The 23,083-nt window shown below is 49.0% G+C and overlaps 1 protein-coding gene across 1 annotated transcript in view; it reads left to right on the top strand.

Annotated features, from left to right (window-relative positions):
* Window positions 1–23,083, top strand: part of gfod1 (glucose-fructose oxidoreductase domain containing 1) — a 148,952-nt gene that overhangs the window by 24,036 nt on the left and 101,833 nt on the right. The window lies entirely within an intron of this gene.

The following is a 23,083-nucleotide window of genomic DNA, read 5'->3' as shown; positions in this document are numbered from 1 at the left end:
TGATCGTGCCTCAATTTATTAGTATCTGATTCAGAAGCTGGACCTCCGGATTAAACCAGATCGCCTGCAGCTGGATCCACACGCAAGCGACGCCAGAAAGGACTTTCAGCACTGGCTAGCTTGTTTTGAAGCGTATATCAACGCGGCGCAGACTCCTGTTCCAGAGGCTCAGAAGATTCAAATCCTGTACTCCAGACTCAACTCTAAATCTTCCCGCTGGTCCAGGATGCGCCCTATTACGCTGACGCTATGACTTGACTCAAAGAGAGTTATGAGCAGAAGACGAACACGCCCTTCGCCAGACACACGCTCGCAACGCGTACGCAACTACCTGGTGAGTCAATTGAGGACTTCTGGAGGGCCCTGATCCCACTAGTTCGGGACTGTGACTGCCAGGACGTTACAGCTAAGGAGCACTCAGATCTCCTTATGAGTGACGCTTTTGTAACTGGGATTGGGTCCAATGTTATCAGGCAGCGACTCCTAGAAGGGGCCACGCGCGACCTCGCAGAGACTAAAACACTAGGGCTTTCCATGACGGTCGCCCTGAGCAATGTACAGTCCTACGCCCCCAACCGCGCGGCCCACTCCTCCTACGCTTCTTGGGCCCCACAGGCAGCCGCCCCAGCGGGGGCGCTACCCACCCAGTATGCCTGCGCTACGCACCAGCCAGTGATCTCCGGGGAGCCCCGATGCTATTTTTGCGGCCAACAAAGACACCCCGGGCCAACGCTGCCCAGCCCGCGCTGCCCTTTGTAAGGCCTGAGGGAAGAAGGGCCACTGCGCATCGGTGTGCCAGGCCCGCTCAGCGGCAGCGGTCGCCCCCAGCCCCCCTGGTCACGGACAATGGGCACCGCTATCCTCCCCAGGCCATGTGCGCGCAATGGGCACCGCCATCTTCTCCCCCGCACAACACGTGCGTTTCATGGGCGCCGCCATCTTGCTCCACCCCCGCAACGTGCGTTCCATGGGTGCCGCCATTTTGTGACCCCCAGGACCTCCGGGCGCCGCCATCTTTTCCACCCCGCAGCACACGGAGACCAATAGCGTTTCAGGACACCGACGCAGCGGCCTCCTCACTACCCGACGATCAACCACGACTCGCATCCATGGTAATCGACCAGTCCAGACCACGCACTCTGACCAATGCATCCACCAGCCTGAAAGTCAACGGCCACGTGACCTCCTGCCTACTGGACTCCGGGAGCACCGACAGCTTTGTACATCCAAATACGGTAAGGCGCTGCTCCCTTAAGGTACACCCTACCAATCAAAGTATCTCCCTGGCCTCCGGATCCCATCGCGTAGCGATCTGGGGGTACTGCATCCTCGCTAGCCTCTGCGTTGCACTTACCCTTGGCCTGGATTTTCAGTGCAACCTCCAGAGCCTGACCCTTAAATTCGGCGGACCCTTACCACCCCTCACTGTGTGCGGCCTTGCGACCCTAAAGGTCGATCCTCCATCCCTCTTTGCCAATCTAACTCCAGATTGCAAACCCGTCGCCACCAGGAGCAGACGGTACAGCACCCAGGATAAGGCCTTCATCAGGTCCGAGGTCCAGCGGTTGGTTCAGGAGGGAGTCATCGAGGCCAGCAACAGCCCCTGGAGAGCACAAGTGGTAGTAGTTAAGTCTGGGGAGAAAAATTGAATGGTCGTGGACTACAGCGAGACCATCAACAGACAAGGCAGGTAATCACGCCCCACATTTCTGATTCACTCTCACTGACTGTAATATTTACTCCTAGGTTTCATTAGGGGCTGCAGGCAGGCTTCAGAAATATTAAAAAGTTGGGGATTGCCATGTGGTCATACCAGGTATTGTGGTACCTGAGAGGCTGATGACCATTGGTTAGACCCAGGAGTCTATCATTGGCTGTATTACATAGCTCCGCCCTGAAGGCGGGGTATAAGAGATGGTGCCGTCCCAGCAGCCTTCACTTTCTGTATCGAAGCTGCTGGGGAAAAGGTTCTAGTAGATTAAAGCCTTCAGTTATGAAATCACTTCGTCTTGAGTGTAATTGATCGCGCATCAATTTAATCTACTAGACGTAAGCTGGAAGGATGGATCTCCGAATCAAATCGGAGTGCCTTCAACTCAGCCCCCACACGGAGAACTCTGCTGCAATTTTTAAACACTGGCTGGCGTGCTTTGAAGGCTACCTTGAGACGGCCGGAGGCACCCCCACAGAAGGACAGAAAATGCATCTCCTCCGTCAAGGGTCAGCCCTGGGATCTACCCCCTTATCGAAGAGGCGGTGAACTATGATGCCGCGATCGAACTGCTAGAAGGACATTGTATCCGCCCTGTGAATCAGGTCTACGCTCGTCACCTTGCGACTAGACGGCAAAGCCCCGAAGAATTGTTGGAAGATTTCTACCGGGCGCTACTGGTGCTGGGCAGAAACAGTGGCTGCCCGCAAGTTTCGGGAAGTGAGCACATGGAACTTTTAATCAGGGATGCTTTCGTAGCAGGTATGAGCTCCCCTGATAGCTGCCGAAGACTCGTAGAAAGGGACACTCTCGGACTTAGAGAGGCACGGGCCCTGGCAGGGTCCATGGACGTTGCCTACAGAAACGCGCAGTCCTATGCGCCCGACCGCATGGCGGCCCCCTGGGCTGCGTGGCACCCCGCAGCGGCAGCCCCACAGACCTTCCCCCTGACCCTGCAGGCCTGTGCTACGAGACGGCCCGCTAACGCCGCCGGGCCCCTCTGTTTCTTCTGCGGGCAGGCGAATCATCCCCGCCCGCGCTGCCCGGCCCGCACTGCCACCTGCAAAGGGTGCGGCAAGAAGGGCCGCTTTGTGGGGGTCTGCCAGGCCCGCGCCGTGGCCGCGGTCTCCAGCGACTATGGCCCACCGCGGCAACCCCCCTTTCAGGCCCCGACCGCCCACCGCCACCCCCCTATCCGAGCGCCACGTGCGACCCACGGGCGTGGTCATCTTGCCCCCCGGACACCATGCTGGACGGGTGGGCGCCGCCATTTTGTCCATCATCGCCGCCATCTTGTTCATCCCCGGACACCATGTACGACCCATGGGTGACGCCACCTTGGATGGGGCCCCAGGCCACCAGCACGGCCGACTACACGCTGCCTGATCAGAACTCGCAATTGCTGCATCTGGCCTCGGTGACGCTGGACCAAAGTCGACCTCGGACACTTGCAACAGCTACAACAACAGCCTTCATTAACGGCCACGAGACGTCCTGCCTGATTGACTCTGGGAGCACGGAAAGATTTGTTCACCCCGACACGGTAAGGCGCTGTTCACTTGTTACCCACCCTGTAAACCAAAGGATCTCCCTGGCCTCCGGGTCACACTCGGTGGAGATAAAGGGGTTCTGCCTAGCGAACCTCACTGTCCAAGGCAGGAAATTCGACAATGTCCTGCCGCACCTCTGCGCGGCTACCCTCCTGGGGCTGGACTTCCAATGCCATTTGCAAAGCCTGACCTTTAAATTCGGCGGCCCTATACCTCCCCTTACTGTCTGCGGCCTCGCGACCCTTAAGGTTGACCCGCCTTCCCTGTTTGCGAATCTCACCCCGGATTGCAAACCCGTCGCCACCAGGAGCAGGCAGTACAGCGCCCAGGACCGGACCTTCATCAGGTCAGAGGTCCAAAGGCTGCTGGGGGAAGGGGTCACCGAAGCGAGCAACAGTCCCTGGAGAGCTCTAGTAGTGGTGGTAAAGACCGGGGAGAAACATAGGATGGTCATTGACTACAGTCAGACCATCAACAGGTTTACGCAGCTGGACGCGTACCTTCTCCCCCATATAGCCGACCTGGTAAACAGGATCGTACAATACAAGGTCTTCTCCACAGTGGATCTCAAGTCCGCCTACCACCAGCTACCCCTCCGTAATAGTGACCGCAAGTACACTGCCTTCGAAGCAGATGGGCGGCTCTATCAATTTTTAAGGGTTCCCTTTGGTGTCACTAATGGGGTCTCGGTCTTCCAGCGAGAAATGGACTGAATGGTTGACCGGTACGGCTTACGCGCAACGTTCCCGTATCTGAATAACGTCACCATCTGCGGCCATGACCAGCAGAACCACGACACCAACCTCCGCAAATTTCTCCAGACCGCAAAAATCCTAACCTGACATACAATAATCCAATACTATATCCAGTCCACAACCTTCCCCCTGTCGACGGAGGCCCGTCAGGCCTTCAGCCGCATCGAAGCAGACATTGCAAAGGCCACGATGCGCGCCATCGACGAGCCCCTCCCATTCCAGGTCGAGAGCGATGTGTCCGACGTAGCTCTGGCGGCCACCCTCAACCAAGCGGGCAGGCCCGTGGCTTTCTTCTCCCGTACCCTCCATGCTTCCGAAATTCGCCATTCCTCGGTCGAAAAAGAGGCACAAGCCATAGTAGGCAGGCCCGTGGCTTTCTTCTCCCGTACCCTCCATGCTTCCAAAATTCGCCATTCCTCGGTCGAAAAAGAGGCACAAGCCATAGTAGAAGCTGTGAGACATTGGAGGCATTACCTGGCCGGCAGGAGATACACTCTCCTCACGGACCAACGGTCGGTTGCCTTCGATAATGCACAGCGGGGCAAGATTAAAAACGACAAGATCTTGCGGTGGAGGATAGAACTCTCCACCTTCAACTACGAGATCTTGTACCTCCTGATGCCCTGTCCCACGGCACTTGTGCCACTGAACAAGTGGACCGCCTCTGATCCCTCCACGAGGACCTCGGCCACCCGGGGGTCACTCGCCTTTTCCATTTTGTCAAGGCCCGCAACCTGCCCTACTCCATCGAGGAGGTCAGGTCAGTCACCAGGGACTGCCAAATCTGCGCAGAGTGCAAACCGCACTTCTACCGGCCAGAGAGGGCGCACCTGATAAAGGCTTCCCGTCCCTTTGAACGCCTCAGCATGAATTTCAAAGGCCCCCTCCCCCCCCACCGACCGCAACACGTATTTCCTGAACGTGATTGACAAGTACTCCCGGTTCCCTTTCGCCATCCCCTGCCCAGACATGACCACAACCACCGTCATCAAGACCCTCCAGGGTATCTTTACATTGTTCGGATTCCCCGCTTGCAGACACAGTGATAGGGGGTCCTCCTTTATGAGCGACGAACTGCGTCAATTCCTGCTCAGCAAGGGCATCGCCTCGAGCAGGACGACCAGTTACAGGCCCTGGGGAAACGGGCAGGTTGAGAGGGAGAACTGAACAGTCTGGAAGACTGTTCTACTGGCCCTACGGTCCAGGGACCTCCCAGTCCCCCGCTGGCAAGAAGTCCTTCCGATGGCCCTCTATGCCATCCGGTCGCTGCTCTGTACAACCACAAATCAGACACCTCATGAACGTCTCCTTGTTTTCCCCAGGAAGTCCTCCTCTGGGACCTCGCTCCCAACCTGGCTAGCGACACCTGGACCCATCCTGCTTCAGAAGCACGTGCGGGCGCACAAGTCGGACCCGTTGGTCGAGAAGGTCCACCTGCTGCATGCTAACCCCCAGTACGCCTACGTGGCGTTCCCTGAAGGCCGGCAAGAGACAGTCTCTCATCGGGACCTGACGCCCGCCGGAACCCCACGCGCACCCGACCAATTGCCCCCACCCCCCCCACAGTACCTCACTGGGGGGTCGGTCCTCCTGCCGCTCCTGCCTAGGCCATCCCACCCACCGACGCCCCCTACAGGGCCCCCCCCCCCCGTGTCAGCCTTTTGCCCCAACAGCGCCGCCCAGGGGTGACAAAGCTGCCAGGGAGGACAAAACCACACTCCCGGAGTCGCAACCACCGGGACACCCACCAGAATCACCACCGAAGCCCAGACGCTCCAGAAGGACGACCTTGCCACCTGATCGACTGATTGCTTCCCTGTGACTCTAACTGTGAACTCTGTACATATCCTCGACAGCAAGGTACCTCCATACCTGGTCATACTGTTACCGCTGGCCACCACCCCCGCCGGACTCTTTTTTAACAGGGGGTGAATATGGTAGTACCAGGTATTGCGGTACCTGAGAGGCTGATGACCATTGGTTAGACCCAGGAGTCTACCATTGGCTGTATTACGTAGCTCTGCCCTGAAGGTGGGGTATAGGATCCCTGGGGCAGCACGGTAGCATTGTGGATAGCACAATTGCTTCACAGCTCCAGGGTCCCAGGTTCGATTCCGGCTTGGGTCACTGGCTGTGCGGAGTCTGCACATCCTCCCCGTGTGTGCGTGGGTTTCCTCCGGGTGCTCCGGTTTCCTCCCACAGTCCAAAGATGTGCAGGTTAGGTGGATTGGCCATGATAAATTGCCCTTAGTGTCCAAAATTGTCCTTCGTGTTGGGTGGGGTTACTGGGTTATGGGGATAGGGTGGCGGTGTTGACCTTGGGTGGGGTGCTCTTTCCAAGAGCCAGTGCAGACTCGATGGGCCGAATGGCCTCCTTCTGCACTGTAAATTCTATGATAATCTATGATAAGAGATGGTGCTGCCCCAGCAGCCTTCACTTTCTGTATCGAAGCTGCTGGGGAAAATGTTCTAGTAGATCAAAGCCTTCAGTTATGAAATCACTTCGTCTTGAGTGTAATTGATTGCGCATCATGCCGTCATAATTAGGATTTTGATGTGAATTAAAGTCCTGTAAGCATAAGTTGTTCGCCTTTCTGACCATGGCTGGAAAGCTGTTGTGATTTGGATCCAAGGCCAAAACAGGCCCAGAAAAGTGTTGTTTTAGGCCTGAATTTTACTTTCAGGGCATGCCCGAAGTAGATGCGGGTGGGAGTGGATGTAAAAACTGCCCATGCCCGAGATCATGTTATTAACGCAATATTACGCTGGCTGGCCAATTAATAGAAATCCAGAGTGAAATGTGGACTGTGAAAGGCCAGAGGAAGGCAGGAAGAGGGTGGGAGCTGAGAACAGGGAGTATGCAGGCTGCTGCTTCTAACATGCTCCCTAAGGGGGAGAGCTGCTGCAGAGCTGTCTGAGGGAGCTGCTGACCCATTAAAAAGAAAGTCAGTGCGAAAACTATACCTCCAGTTTCTAGGCAGCACTCCCTTCCACAGACCTCAGTCCCCAGACACATTTTTAAATTTTATTTGAGCCCTGACTTTCATCCTGCCCTGGATCGAGGCTGTAGTGTCAAAGTAAAGGCCGCCTTGCCAATCAATCCATCCGCCAACTATAAAGGCAGAGGCCAATTTAAAGTCCCGGTGAATTGCTGCTTAAATATTTAAATTGGGCTTCTTGATTGACGGAGGGCATGCTTCCGTCTTTGCGCGTCAGGAGAAGCAGGAGAACTCCTCTACTTCCCCACAAGGAATTCTTGGCCTTCCTCTCCTCTTCCTGCAACCACAATCCCATCATTCCCCTCTTGTCACCCACCTTGCCGCAGTCTGTTATGACTGGCTTACTGACATGTAATTTTCTGCACCTGCCCATCGATCATCGTTCCCGCCATGGTTTGAAAAATTAAAATAGGTCTGGGAATTAAAATGGTTCTATCCTCCCTCTCTGCAGCTATCCGAATTTCCAACTGTCACCATCCCCATCCCTCCAGGCCTCACGCTTTCCTCAAGCACTGCAGCAAAAGGCCCTCTGCAGATCCCGTGGTGACCTGAACCCACTGCAATTCTACCACAGGGTGGCTCTTGATCTCCCTCTGCCAGTATGTATCCCCTTGAATTAATCTCCTTGAAACATTTGCTGAGTCTCCAATAATGTATCACAGCTTCATTCATTGAAGATCACCAATGTGTCAACTTTATTACTTCATCCACCAAATATCCTTGAGCTGAATTCCATTGCCAATAAATGTCAAATTAGGAACAGTTTTGGGCTGCAGGTTAATGTCCTCCAAGAATGAGACTGGAAATGATCTGAATTTGAATCTTGACCCCAAAGGTGATTGGCCAGTGTTTAACAGAAGATTCAAATGCTGATAGTTTGAATATGCAATAATGTTTTATGTCTTCAATAATGGAACAGTTGTTTCTTTGTGGATGAAAGTCTAAATACATTTCCAATGAAGGGAACTATTAAAACAGAATCAAAGAGGCGAATTGAACTATTAAACATTGATTAGATCCTTGAGTTAATTTCCCAAATGGTCTTCTCATAGAACTAATGATTGGGCTCTGCAATGGTCAGTCAGATTTAACTCCAATTTATCTTTCATGAAACTTATTTCAGATTTCCTGCCACGCTGGTCCAGGCTGATAAATGGGACAGGATTTTACCGCCGGCTTCAAGACTCTAATGTCAGGCTCAAACGTTAAAAATTAATTCACAGGATGTGGCATTGCTGGCTAAGCCAGCATTTAATACCCATCCCTAGTTGCCCTTCAGAACGTGGTGGTGAGCTGTCTTCTTAAACCACTACTGTTGCTGAGACGTAGGTACAGCCACAATGCTGTTAGGGAGGGAATTCCCGGATTTTGACCCAGTGACAGCGAAGAAACGGCGACATATTTTCAGGTCAGGATGATGAGTGACTTGGAGGGCAACCTCCAGGTGGTGGTGTTCCCAGGTGTCTTCTGCTCTTGTCCTAAATGGTCCAGAGGTTAGAACCAAGAATCTTGAACCTGTTGGACAAGGGCAGGGGCTGAGTCTCCAGCAGTGCAACCTCTTGGATCTTTCGACATACTTGTAGTCACACCATCCTGTGCCTGACCACTGAACACATTCAAGGTAGTTAATCTAAGGGGTGTGAGTGTATCCTGAAATGTCGCAATGTATGAACCTCAGACCCCAGCTCATGAACTCTAAGCCAAAGTTCCTCAAACAACCAACATTTTCTACAGATGTGGTCTCTATGAACCACAATGGGGTCCACCAGTTCCCACATGCTACAGCTACAACACATCACCTGGCTCTGCATCCCTACTGATGTTGGTCATTGATGAAGCAGCTGAAGATGGTTGGGCCAAGGCACGACCGCAGGTACCACCGCAGGCTTCCCTGAGGAACTCCTGCAGTGATGTCCTGGAGCTGAGATAATTGACCTCCAACAACCATAACCATCTTCCTTTGTGCCAGGTATGACTCCAGCCAACTGAGCATTTCTCCCCTGATTCCCATGGGGGTCTTGAGCAGGCACTTGCTGGCAATGTGAGCAATCTTCCCCGAGGTGGCCGTCTAATTTGCTGCTTCACACTCACCACCCAATTAAGCATGGCGGGCGAGATGTTGTCCCATTCAGAGACAAAGTTTGTTCCCGCGCAGAGTAATCCGGGAACAGAGTGCTTCATGAACTGAGTAAGTATTTCTGAAGTTCTAATTTAATTAGATCGTGTTTGCCAATGCACAGAGTGGTCCGGGAACTGAGTGCTTTGTAAACCGAGTGTTACGTCAGGAATTTGCAGAGGGAGGAAGGAGGTGCTGCTTTGTGATTCTATTTGTTTTACCTCCAGTAGCTGGTGAGTGTTCTTTTGTCCCCAAACTAAGAGACAATCATTTGCTAATACTTGACTAGATTAGTAACTAGTTAACTAAAACAAATAAAAAAGGTTAATTAGACATTGTGGGGGCTGTTGGTGTGCCGCTACTGCAACATGTGGGAGTTTGTGTAATGCATTACGGTGCCAGGCAACCACATCTGTTGTGTCTGCAGCTTTTGTCAGCTGTTATGGTCTTGAACTGCCGCCCGGACAGCAGACAGTTTGGGGCATTGGAGTAGAGGAGAGTTATCTGGAATACTTCGTTCCAGGAGGCAGTTATACCTCATAGGAACTTAGTAGAACTTTAGAGTTGGTCAATGGTCAGGTACAGAAGGTTGCAGCTGCAAGTCAGGCAGCAACGGGAATCCAGCAGGCAGTGTTGGAGGACCCACAGCTCTTGACTTTAACCAACAGGCACAAAGTATTTGCTCCCTGCGTGGATGAGAACAAGGCCTGTGATGGAATAGTCTCCACTTGTCTGGAGTCCTAATGGCATTCAGGAAACCCAACACCATCCAGGACAAAGAGGTTTGCTTGATCAGCACCACTTAAACTTTCACGGCCTCCACCATCAATGACCTTTCTATGTCCTTGTCCCACCCAGTCCTTGGTAAAAACCTATACATTTCTAATGTTTCTCAGTTCTGATGAAAGGTCATCGACCTGAAACACAAACGCTGTTGCTCTCTGCACAGATGTAAAGGAGATGAGCCTAATTTAAGATCACAGCCACAAGTGACTGTTATATCAATAATCATAAAATTCTGGGACAATGTTGCTTGCCTCAGAAAAAGGTGGAAGAAAAACTAGCAAACCAAAAACAATTGCCAGGAAAGTTTGCTATTTAATTTCATGATGCATATCCCAAAAGCTACAGATTCTTCAGTCTCAAACCAGATCTGAGTGAACAAAGGCACACAGCAAAATATGCTTCTAATTCAGCAAAAACAGTTAGCACTCTGATGCAAGAGGCCATACAGCATGAATGGTGTAAAAATATAGCCACTCCGCAGGGGACACATTGGGACAGAATGGAAGGAGCTTTACCCTGCATCTCATATCTCACCCAATGCTGTCTTGTACCTGCCCGAAGAGCTTGATGCCTGGAAAACCCCTCATTTCGAGAGAACAAAATTAGTATATTTGGTAGCAGAAATATATAAAGAATGAATTGGTTAGGAAAGGGGGTAGAGAAGGGGGTGCCACAGGTGCCGTAGGGACACCGCAATCCATCAGGGGCTCCCTTGCTTCCCCAATGCTGACCTCTGCCTAGGTGACTGCCCGTTCTCCCGGCCCACCGACCAGGAGCAACGCCCTCTGCTCTGCAGCGATGAGGGGGCCACAGATCCGATGGGCTCCTTCCGGTCTTCTGGGGAAACCAGACATGCAGGGGAACCCAGACATGCATAGTGTGAGACAATTGGACATGGGCAGCAGAGTGGGTCCTTGGTGAGTGGCCTGCGTGTGCAGGGCATCTGGCCATGGCGGGCGCTATGGGTGTTGTCATGTGGTGCAGGGTGGGGTGCATATGCGGACTGCTGAAGGGCGGGGTCCGATTGCCTGCTCTGTGGTGCGGGGGGAGGGGGGGAGCTAAGGGCTTGTGCCAAGGGCGCGGTGGTGGAGGTGGTTCAGCCTGGCATGCCTGTGAATTTGCTTATCCCCGTCCCAGTATTGCCTGCTGGTCCACCTCGTGTGGGGGGGGGAGGGCTATGGGTGTGGGGGTAGTGGTACGGGGGTGGTGCCAGATTCACGGAGGTGGTGACTACCCGGGTCATCCTGAGGAGGTTGTGCAGCTTCTTCCTACACTGTTGTTCGGTCCTGGAAGTGGGGCCCACGGCGCTCACAACCTCTGCCACCTGCGCCCAGGCCCAGTTTACATCCCCAGGTGGCAGCCTCCTTCCCACCCAAGGGAACAGGCTGGCCTGCCTCTCCTCCACGCCATCCAACAATGTCTCCATCTGCGAATCTTGGGGCCACTCTTCGTGGTGGAATCATCTTGGCTGGAATGAATGTGTCTGGGGAGCGGGGTGCTGATATACTGCAGCTTGTCAGGCTCTCCAGTGTCAATCCCGAGGAATCGGACACCAAGGTTGATTGGAATTGCAGTAGTTCCATGTGGTGCCAGTGCCAGCCCACTAACATGTCCTGAATAGCCCCGAGACCGATATCGCTTTTGTCAACGTAGAATTCTCATGATTCAGTAGCGGAGTCAGCACCTATTCTCTCAAACAGAGCATCCTGGCCCAAGTGTTAATGTATTCTTGTTTTAAATGCCTGTCCTAGATCGTCTTACACACCACGAGCATGCTTTGCTGGAAGCCCAACCACATCTGGCTTTGCAGTGGCCAAGGTGGTCAGTAAGATTACCAGGATTGTGCTGGCAGAATTAAAAATGAATCTCCCGGTTACTGCCTTTTGTAACCTAGACAAAAAAAAATCATCGGAGCATTGAAAAGTTTAATTTAAATTTTAATTTTTTTACTTGTGGACGTCGGGAGGGTAAAAGGCTGTTTGTCCGTCAGACGAGAATTATCCAACTGGGTAACAGAAAGTCTGCAAAGTTCCCAATTGACTGTGGAAAGGCAGCACACTGTAGTGACCAAAGGCAGGACTGTGCGGGTCCGGCAGTTGAAGGTGGAGGGCACTTGTGACAGACGCTCCCAGGAGTAGATCTAGCCTGAGTTGGAAACACAATGAGTTCCTCCCTCAATTAATAATCCAGTTAGTTTCACCTGCGAGGAATGGTATGGTGGGGCGATTACGATCCCAGACCAGATCCCAACAGTGGCTAAGATACTGGACCGAAACCTCAATATTCTAATTTATTTTGTAAGGCTGTGCGGAAAGAATACTTCACTCCAGGAGTGATTGTACGATGGAATTGGAATTTGGTATTTTAAAACAAAACTTTATTATGAACACAATATTAACTATTTAACACACCCAAAAATACCTTAAACAATGCTATTCTATACCGTAATAACAATACCCTTAATTACTATCTTTATTCCTGATTAAACAATAAGATAGAAAAAAACATACAGCTCCCAATTCACCCTCTACATCCCGATGGCACAGAGAATGCTTGTTTTCCAGAACAGATTTGGCTCCTGTTAACTTCCCTATAGGCTCTGGCTCAATGTCTTCAAAAATCTGTTTCGACTGGTTTGTTTCAGCTTCCCTCTTTTCCTCAGGCAAGTCTGCATAGCTTTAAATACTATTAATCATTTTTTAACTATCATACTGCGAGAGCAAAATACCTTACTTATGGACTCAGTGTTAGCCAGATCAGAACTCAACTCAAAAGCTTTCTCATCAGTGTCTAAATACCTTTGCTCCACCCAGCAATGGCATCACCTCCCCAAGCTAAAAACACATTGACTCCCCAAAGACTCCCCCTGATCAAACAACAGTGCATTAGCCAAGGCTTTTACAATGATCAATTTCACCTCTGGCTCCAAAAAGCTTTCTGGTCTTGCAAAACAAGATTATTTTTAAAAACATGACTACTGCAGTCAAACACACTCTAGCCCAGGCTTTTAACCCTTGAATTGCCAAATGTTTGTAATCCAATATATCTAAAATCCAGTATTCATCACAGGATCACAGTGACATGGGTTCCTGCCTTGTCCAATATCCTAAGTGCCAGTTGAAAGCATTCTCAAATATATATATATAGAAGCCACGCATCTTTGGATTTTGTGGTACTTCTGAAGGATCAGTCAGCGGGACATAGTCAATATGAATAAAAGCAAATTACTGTGGATACTGGAATCTGAAACCAAAGAGAAAATGCTGGAAAATCTCAGCAGGTCTGGCAGCATCGTAGGGAGAGAAAAGAGCCAACGTTTCGAGTCCAGATAACCCTTTGTCAAAGTTATAAGTCAGAGAAAGTGGGAAATATTTATACTGTGGAGTGAGAATGAAAGATGAGTCATAACCACAGAAACCCAGGGAAAGGGGGTGCTAATACCCACACAGACCGTGAGGAAAGAGTGCTAATTGCAGTCCCCAGAGAGAACAAAAGGTGTGAAAGGCCAAACAGCAGACAAACTAACATCAGAGGGTAAAGGTGGACCTTTCCTTACCCCTTCTCCCCTTTGTTTCCCCTTTCCCCTCCCCACATCTACATCTGCCACAGTTTACCCTCTGATGTTAGTTTCTCTGCTCTTTGGCCTCTCACACCTTTTGTTCTCTCTGGGGACTGCCATTTGCACTCTTTACCCTTGGTTTCTGTGGCCATTAGCACCCCCTTTCCCTGGGTTTCTGTGGCCATGACTCAACTTTCATTCTAACTCCCCAGTATAAATATTTCCCACTTTCTCGGTCTTATAGCTTTGACAAAGGGTCATCTGGACTCAAAACGTTAGCTCTTTTCTCTCCCTGCAGATGCTGCCAGACCTGCTGAGATTTTCCAGCATTTTCTCTTTGGTTTCATAGTCAATATGAATCTCTGAAATGCAGGCAGATTATTGAAGGACTGAATAACAGCACTAGACCAGCGAGCATTTCGTACATTCTTCAGTCTGACCGGACAAGTTCTTCTGCCGCTTCTAATTGTACAGATGTACCGAGTCACTCCATACCTCTCCTCGAGTCCTTGTTTTTTGCCATGTTATTTTCTCGGGCTCTGCTGATGGATTGCTCCTCGTTATACCAAACTCCCTGATTGCATGTTCTGATTTTTTCAAACTCAAAGCGATTACTCTCTGTAGGCCATCAATGTCATTACCAGTCAGAACAATAACATTTGCGTCAAACTGACTTCCCCCACTGATGGAACAATCATTGCCAGTTTGTCCTGTGTGATATTATGCTTCTTCCGATTGTGGTGTTTTGGCATTCTTCTCAGTCAGGAAAGAAATGGTTTATGCTCAATCCCCATTACTCCCCTGTAAAGCTCATTGCAATAATTGGATGCTATTGGTGTTAGTGACCTCCCTGAGTGCGTTTTGTAGTGTCTGGTGATGCTTCTGTGAGTGCTGCTGCAGAACATTTTGTTCAGCCATCACGGCTGATGCATGGAGCTGTTATCTGTGGCACAGTTGGTAACACTCTGGATTCTGAGGCGCAAAGCTCTGGGTTCAAACACCACTACAGACCCTCCTGGATGGCCCGTTAGGGCTGTAGGAGTGCCCTTCCTTGCCTGGAGCATGGTGTCTCAGCCTCCAGTGGTTCCACCAGATGGCTGCAAAGGTGCTGCCTTCATGCAGCTGGAGGCCTCCTTATGCAGCAAAGGGGGTCTCCCAGCTATTGGAAAAATCCTATGGCCTGGGAAAATTGCCCTTAATGGGGGATTTAATTATTTAAATTGCCAACTGCTTACTCCCGGCAGTCAGCCAATCCATGTCTGGTCCCCCACCACTTTCCTGCAACACCCCTCCCCACACCCTCCCACAACGGTCTCCCATTCCGCAACCTTAGGGCTGAGAAAATCCTGCCCATGGAGTTATCAGAACAGTTATCACTTTTAGTGAATTACTTAAGTGGCAAATGGAAGCTTTATGAGACTGTTGCAAGAGAACATTTTTCTCATTGGATCTTTAAAGAGAATTTTTGATTCTCTTTGGATTCAAGGAAAGTGGTTGCGGCATAGGTGGAGGAACAAATTGATGTTACAAAACCAGCAAATTGCTCTGGTTAAACAGCTCCACAGACGGCAAAATGCATTGTGGAGTTTTAGCTGAATTGAATTGAATCCTTACAAATTCAAATATGATGTGGGAATATATGTGTCATCTATGTATTTTTCCTTCTTATGCACAGCACTTTACACTTTTCAATGCTTGTTCATCCTACTTGTATATTTAGTCCAACTCTTCTGTAATTTCTGAGCTCCCTCCTCCATACAAACATATGGCCTCGGAACTGGAGGAGGCCACTCAGCCCCTCCAGCCCACTCCGCCATTCAATAGGATGATGGCTGATCTGATTAGAACCTTAACTCCACATTCCTACCTCTGAGAATGTTTCACCCCCTTCCTTATCAAAAATCGATGTAGCTCTGCCTTAAAAATGTTCAAAAACTGCTTCCAATGCCTTTTGAGGAAGAGTTGAAAGACTCAAGACCCTCTCAAAGAATCCTCATTGCTGTCCGAAATGAGAGGCCCTGGCTGGATTCTCCGCCGTCGGGATGCTCCGGTTTGCTGGCAGCTCGGGGGTTTGCCGATGGCATGGGGCGCCGCAGAATGGGAAACCCCATTGACTGGCTGGTGAAGCGGAGAATCCAGCCGGCGGGGTGAACCAGAAATCTGGCGCAGCGGGACGGAGAATCCAGCCGGCGGGGTGAACCAGAAATCTGGTGCAGCGGGACGGAGAATCCAGCCGGCGGGGTGAACCAGAAATCTGGTGCAGCGGGACGGAGAATACAGCCCCTCATATTTGAAAACAGTGACCCTCCTAGTCCAAGATGTTCCTACAAGTGGAAATGTCCTTTCCACATCCACCATGTCATGACCCCTCAGTCCAAGGTGGACTTTGGGGGCTCGCGCTCTCCATCTTTGCGGGGCCCTACTTCACACCCCGCTCCCTGGTGGCATGGTGCCCTGCCCCCAATGATGTCGAGCCCCATCCCCAATGACATCAATGCCTTCCTGACCCTTCCCACTCTCAGCTCACACAATGCAAGGCTCAGAAACTCAAAACCACTATTTGACAGACTGGCTGCTGCAGTGCTCTTTAACTTACGAGAACAAGCCTACTATAATTAATAAATTAAGATGCACAATATGCAAGGCACAGGGTACAGAAACTCCAAATCACTGCTTGACAGACTGCCGTTGTGCTCTTAACTTATGACAACAACAAGCCGGTACTATAATTGATAAAGTGGAAACCAAGCCTGTTGTCAGCATGACAGTAGAGACGGTCAATATTGCAATCTGTGTGTCTTGAGGCAAGCAAACATGAACTGGCTGATGAGATATGGAGATATCAGCCAATGATATGACTGAAGCACAGTAAGCCGCAGGACAGAATGAGCCAGGATAAGTCCAGTGCATGAGCAAATACCCCAATGAAGTGGGGTGTCCAGTCTAAGTGTAATATCAATGGCTTCGCTGGCAATTGTCTGACAGGATTCTGTTCTTTAATTGTTCAGAAGTGTAAGACTGGCTGAAGGCTAGTAAAGAGCGATATATTGATACATAGAAGATAGGAGCAGGAGGAGGCCTTTTGGCCTTTCGAGCCTGATCCGCCATTCATCACGATCATGGCTGATCATGCAACTCAATAGCCTAATCCTGCTTTCTCCCCATAGCCTTTGATCCCATTCTCCCCAAGTGCTATATCTAGCCACCTCTTGAATATATTCAATGTTTTAGCATCAACTACTTCAGTGGTAATGAATTCCAAAGACTCACCACTCTTTGGGTGAAGAAATGTCTCCTCATCTCTGTCCGAAATGGTTTACATTGAATCCTCAGACTGTGACCCCTGGTTCTGGACACACCCACCATTGGGAACTTCTTCCCTGCATCTACCCTGTCTAGTCCTGTTAGAATTTTATAAGTTTCTATGAGGATCCCCCCTCATTCTTCTGAACTCCAGTGAGAACAATCCTAACCTAGTCAATCTCTCCTCATATGGCGGTTACTCATCTGTTGTAACTGTCTGCATGTGACCACCAGTCATTATATGAGGCCAGCATATTTTCCATCTTGAAAAACAAAATTAAGACTAGAGGAAATGGTAGAGGGACAGATTTTTTAGATACTCTTGGTTAGTCAGTTGTTTGCAATCCATGGCAATTTAAATGGCTTTTCTTCTGCATTACTCTTCACAAAATCATCAATCACATCATCATAGATAAAGTCTTGTAAGGATGTATTTTCAAATATCAGTATTGCTGAACTTGTCAAATGTTCCTGACTCATTGTACTTCGCAGATAATTTTGCACTGCGTTCAATACAGAGAAAGAATGTTCATCAGAAGCATTTGTGACAGGTTTTGTGACAAATATTTTCAGAATGGTTTCCACATTTGGAAAGGTTGCCAGCTAACCATCACGTACCAGTCTGTACAAATCATCTGGTGACCTCAGAGCACAGAGTTCATCATTATCAATGAAATGAATATATTGTTTCATTTCATCTTCAAAACATTTGTATCTATGTCCTCCCGGTAGAATTAATCTCTTACTGCAGTGGCTCTGAGTTTTCTCATCCAAACTTTTGTCGAGAAACAGTCTTCTTCAGAGATTCACTTCTACTCTGCAATTGCACCACTATTGTGTCACAAATAACATGAGAGCGCCAATGATTATATTTTTTTCCTTTTGAAGTGATTTCCTTGTCTCTAGTTTCATCAGAAAATAACTTCCTGTATCTTGTACGCTCCTCATCATCAGAGGGTCCTGTATTCATTGTTAATGTTAGTGCCTCTGCTTCCACCGAGATATGGTCATTTTGAACTTCCATGACAAAACTTTTAATTGAGGCGAACAATTGTGAAGCATTCCCGTAACAGCCTCCCCGAACAGGCGCCGGAATGTGGCGACTAGGGGCTTTTCACAATAACTTCATTTGAAGCCTACTTGTGACAATAAGCGATTTTCATTTCATTTCATTTCATTCATTCATTCATTCATTCAATAAAGTTGTATCACCATTTTGCAGCAATTTGCTGACAGCATTTATTCTTTGAAGTAAACGATTCTTCCCATTGCAGGTGTCCCTGGTAGGTGTGGAGGGGGGGGGGGGGGGGGGTCAAATACAGTTTCCTTTAAATCAGCAAAGTTCATTTTCAAAGGCAGAATAGAATCTGCACGAGCGGACGATCTGGTGTCAAAAATCCTTTTGACTATCAAATGTTTTTCATGTGCCTACTCAAAATTTGAATGCAGCATATTCCACCGAAGTGTGGAAACCGAAAAGAAGGCATACAAGTTTTGAACAAAGTCAAAAAATTGTTCGGCTGCATTGCAGATTAAATTCAAGGAGTGAATTGGCCCAGCCCATTCTCCTGATCCTTGGGCCTTTACCCACCCAAATTAACCCAGTTACCAGTCGGTCGATCTCTCTGAAGAACACCTTAGGCAGGAACACCGGAGACCCTGAAATAAAAATAAAAATCTCGGCAAGATATTCATCTTAACCGATTGTACTCGACCTGCCAGGGGTAGTGGGAGACCGTCCCACCTTTGCAGGTCTGCTTTAACCATTCCTACCAGACTTGTGTAGTTCAATCCCTGGAGTTTCTCCCAGTCCCTGGCTATCTGGACCCCAAATACTGAAAATGACATCCTGCTTGCTGGAACCCACCTCTCTGCCCCGGTGCCCCAAACACCAAGGATTCACACTTTTAGCTTATAGCCAGAAAAGGCCCAAAACGCTGCAAGATCCACATAATGTTTCCCACTGACGCCTCCGGATTCCTAACATATAACAGCAAATTTGGTCTTTCCCCAGCACCTTCAGTCTTACTGCCAACACCTTAGCTAGAAGATCCGCATCCACATTTAACAGGGAGGTAAGACGATGTGACCCGCTGTCTGTGGGGTCTTTGCCCTTCTTCAGGAGCAGGGAAATTGATGCCTGCCCCAAAGTCTGTGGCAGAACATCTTTCTCCAAGGATTCCCTAAACATGCCCAACAATAAAGGGACCAGATGGTCTACAAATTCCACCGGGAATTCCCAGTGCCGTCCTCGACTGCATCAATTTCAGTGCCTCCTTGATCTCTTCCAACTCCAATGGAGCTTCTAGTTCTTCCCGTAACTACTCCTCCCCACCTTGGGAAACTCCTCCAGAACACCACCATATACCTCCCACCCGCGGCCGTTCAGACCTGTATAACTTTTCGTAGAAGGCGCAAATTACCTCATTCACCTTCTCCTCAGTCGATGCCAGACCCCTTCCTGCACTCTAATCTGGACAATCTCTCTTTCTGCTCCCATTTCCTCAGTTGATATGCCAGGAGCCGACTTGCCTTCTCCCCATACTCGTAGATTGCCCCTTTAGCTCGCCTCAACTGTCACACCGCCTCATCTGTAGAGATCAAATCGAACTGCATTTGCTGCTTTTTTCTCTCCACTAATAGCTTCGGGGATGAACTGTGCAAATACCCTGTGCAAATCAGCTTCTATAATATTGTCCACTAGTTTTTCCCGCTCCCTGCTTGCCTCCACATCTACATGTGCCTTGAAAGATCTAATTGATCCCCTAATTACTACCCTCAGTGCCTCCCATAGTATCGAGGTTGAGACCTCCCCATTGTTATTGTTCAAAATGTAATCCTGGATAGCCCTTGCACAGAACCCCAGGTCCGCGAACTGACCTACATCTTACTGCCAACCCATGCGACACTCCAAGTCCAAGTGGGACATAGAACAAAGAACAAAGAAAAGTACAGCACAGGAACAGGCCCTTTGGCCCTCCAAGCCCGTGCCGACCACGCTGCCCGACTAAACTACAATCTTCTACACTTCCTGGGTCCGTATCCCTCTATTCCCATCCTATTCATGTATTTGTCAAGATGCCCCTTAAATGTCACTATCGTCCCTGCTTCCACCACCTCCTCAGTAGAGAGTTCCAGGCACCCACTACCCTCTGTGTCAAAAACTTGCCTCGTACATCTACTCTAAACCTTGCCCCTCGTACCTTAAACCTATGCCCCCTAGTAATTGACCCCTCTACCCTGGGGAAAAGCCTCTGACTATCCACTCTGTCTATGCCCCTCATAATTTTGTAGACCTCTATCAGGTCGACCCTCAACCTCCGTCGTACCAGTGAGAACAAACCGAGTTTATTCAACTGCTCCTCATAGCTAATACCCTCCATACCAGGCAATATTCTGGTAAATCTCTTCTGCACCCTCTCTAAAGCCTCCACATCCTTCTGGTAGTGTGGCGACCAGAATTGAACACTATACTCCAAATGTGGCCTAACTAAGGTCACACTTGGAGTATAGTGTTCAATTCTGGTCGCCACACTGACATGGTCAGAAATGACCACTGGCGAATACTCAGACTTCTTCACCCCTGCCAACAGCGCACAGCTCATGACAAAGTAAACAATTCTGGAAAAGCACGCCAGCTCCGTGCCGATATCTTGGTAAATTCTTACCATGTTACTATCCCAGTCAATGCTCCGGCATTTCTTGGCCCATTCCAGGACCCGCTCTTTCCTCTGGAAATTGAATGATCAATGCACGGTGTGGCTCATTCGGTCGCGGCTTCTGTCTCAAGGCACGGTGTGCCCTATCCAGCTCTGTTGCAGCAAACACTTCCTCACCGCTTATCAGCTGAGATAACTTTGCAGAAAAGTACTTGGGGTCACTGTCCATGTGGAGTTTGCACATTCTCCCCATGTCTGTGTGGGTCTCACCCCCACAACCCAAAAGGATGTGCAGGGTAGATGGATTGGGCATGTTAAATTGCCCCTTAATTGGAACAAAAGAATTGGGTATTCTAAATTTATAAAAACAAATTTCAAAATTTTTTTAAAATAGAAAAGTACTTGGTCGGCCTTGAGCCCTCGACTCCCTCAGGCAGACCCACCACCCTCAGGTTCATGGGCCTGGACCTGTTCTCCATATTATCATGTTTCGCCTTGAGGCCCTTATTTCTGTCACCGACCATTGCCATTTCAGCTCCCAACGACATGAGTCGGTCCTTGTGCTGAGACAAGGCCTCCTCCATGCCTTTCAACCTCTCAGCCTGCTCGCCTATCGTCTTAGCCATCTTGTCCAGTTGGCTTTTGACCGGGCCCAGAGCCTCCTCCAGCATAACTTTAAATGATGCTCTCATCTCCTGGCCATGCCTCAGGAATCACTCGTCCATCTCCTCACCGAACGTCTCCAGCTCTTTTGCCATCACCTGCACCATGGCATCATGGGGGATAGGCGCGGCCACTCTCCCATCACCTTTGCTGACTCCTTGGGCTCGACACTTGTAATTTCCCCCCCCACCGCCTCCCTTCAATGTCGACCTTGACATCACCCGATTCACTGTCGTTTGCTCTGCCAGGCCTTCGGGTTAGAACCTGAAACTTCCTCACAAAAAAGGGCAGAAAAGAACAAAGTATTGGGACCTGTGCGGGAGCCATCTAAAGTGCGTCCGGCTGTTATATGTCGCCACACCGGAAGTTCCGACACCATCACTGTTACATGAAAATGTGACCGTATGAGTTTGCCATTGAATGAAAGGAGGTTATACACCGGGAGTTGGTCTCACTGCTCCCGTGTTGAAACAACTGTCTCTTTAAACTGCCTTGCGAAATCAAGCTCTATGATGTTGAAATAAATAATTTTATGGAGAAGTAGTTGAGGGAAACATTTACCAGATATAAAAATACATTTTATGATGAGATTAGTCCAAATAATTACTAGTCCAGGCATGTTTTCACTCAGAGATGAAAAGATTGGTTAATAGTAGGAATGGACAATTCACACTGATGCAAAAGATTGCTCTTTATTGTTATGGGCCAGGGTTTAGAGAACCCCAAAGTGTATCATGGAGTTCACCTGACCCACAACTTTTAATAGATTGTGGTATGGGGAGCACACGGCCCACTCTACAGGTGTGGTACAGCAGAAATGGAAAAGTATTTTTTTTAAACAAAACAATGTTTATTCTATGAACTCAAGTTAACCTTTTTAAAACAAACAGTAAATATCTGAGCAACCATTAATTCAAAGATAACCTCCAAAGAATACAACACTAAGTAATCCTTTAAGCTGTCATTTTAACGTCCAAAAGACTTAACAACCTTTAAACAGAAGCACATCAGGGTTTACATTCAATACTGAAAACATTTAAATTTCTGAATTCACCAAATGATCAAGAGATAGTCCTTCATGGCAGAGAGCTCAGCAGTACAGCTGCTTTTTCTGACTTCAGCTGCAACACACTGAAAAACGAAACTAAAAAGACAGAGACACACACAAGCTTTTCTCAAAGTGAAACTAAAAAGCAGAGCCAGAGCTCAGCTCCACCCACACTCTGACATCACTGCAGTAACATGAGCAGCTAACCATTTCTTAAAGCGACATTCTCATGACATTATGGTTAGGAGCTAAGTAAATGCCGTCGGGCAGAATGACGTTGTTGGGGCAAATTAGAGGGAGTTAAATTTGTAAACATCTGCACTATATCTGAACTTTATCTGAAGAATATTCCTTTCTGACAAGGAGGAAAAGCAGGAATTATCTCAGAAAGAATATTGGTTTGATGTATTTGTTCCAAAATGCTATTAACATCGAGATTTCTCCCATATATTTTATCCTCACTGAGGACTACCAGAGGTGTAGCTATCTAAAATTCCAGAACTATGTCCTCTAGATGAAGCATCAATTTGCTTTGATTTGTAATCTGCAGTTAAATCAAAGGCCATCTGGTTTTATGTTTAAAAAGTGTGCCTAATTTGGATATTGCTCAACTGTGTCCAAGCTTGACTCTCGAAGAAGAGATTGGTCGCTGTCTACAGGGACCAATCTACAGGTGGAAGCAGGGACGATATGGTGGAAGCAGGGACGATAGTGACATTCAAGGGGCATCTTGACAAATACAAGAATAGGATGGGAATAGAGGGATACGGACCCAGGAAGTGTAGAAGATTTTAGTTTAGTCGGGCAGTATGGTCGGCACGGGCTTGGAGGGCCGAAGGGCCTGTTCCTGTGCTGTACTTTTCTTTGTCCTTTGTTTGTTCTTTGTTACATGAAAGACTTTGTCATGGAAGCATGTGAAAATTCACCAGAAACC

The sequence above is a fragment of the Scyliorhinus torazame genome, chromosome 6, assembly GCF_047496885.1.
Source record: "Scyliorhinus torazame isolate Kashiwa2021f chromosome 6, sScyTor2.1, whole genome shotgun sequence".
Classification (NCBI taxonomy): Eukaryota; Metazoa; Chordata; class Chondrichthyes; order Carcharhiniformes; family Scyliorhinidae; genus Scyliorhinus; species Scyliorhinus torazame.
This window is presented reverse-complemented; position numbering and strand designations above follow the sequence as displayed.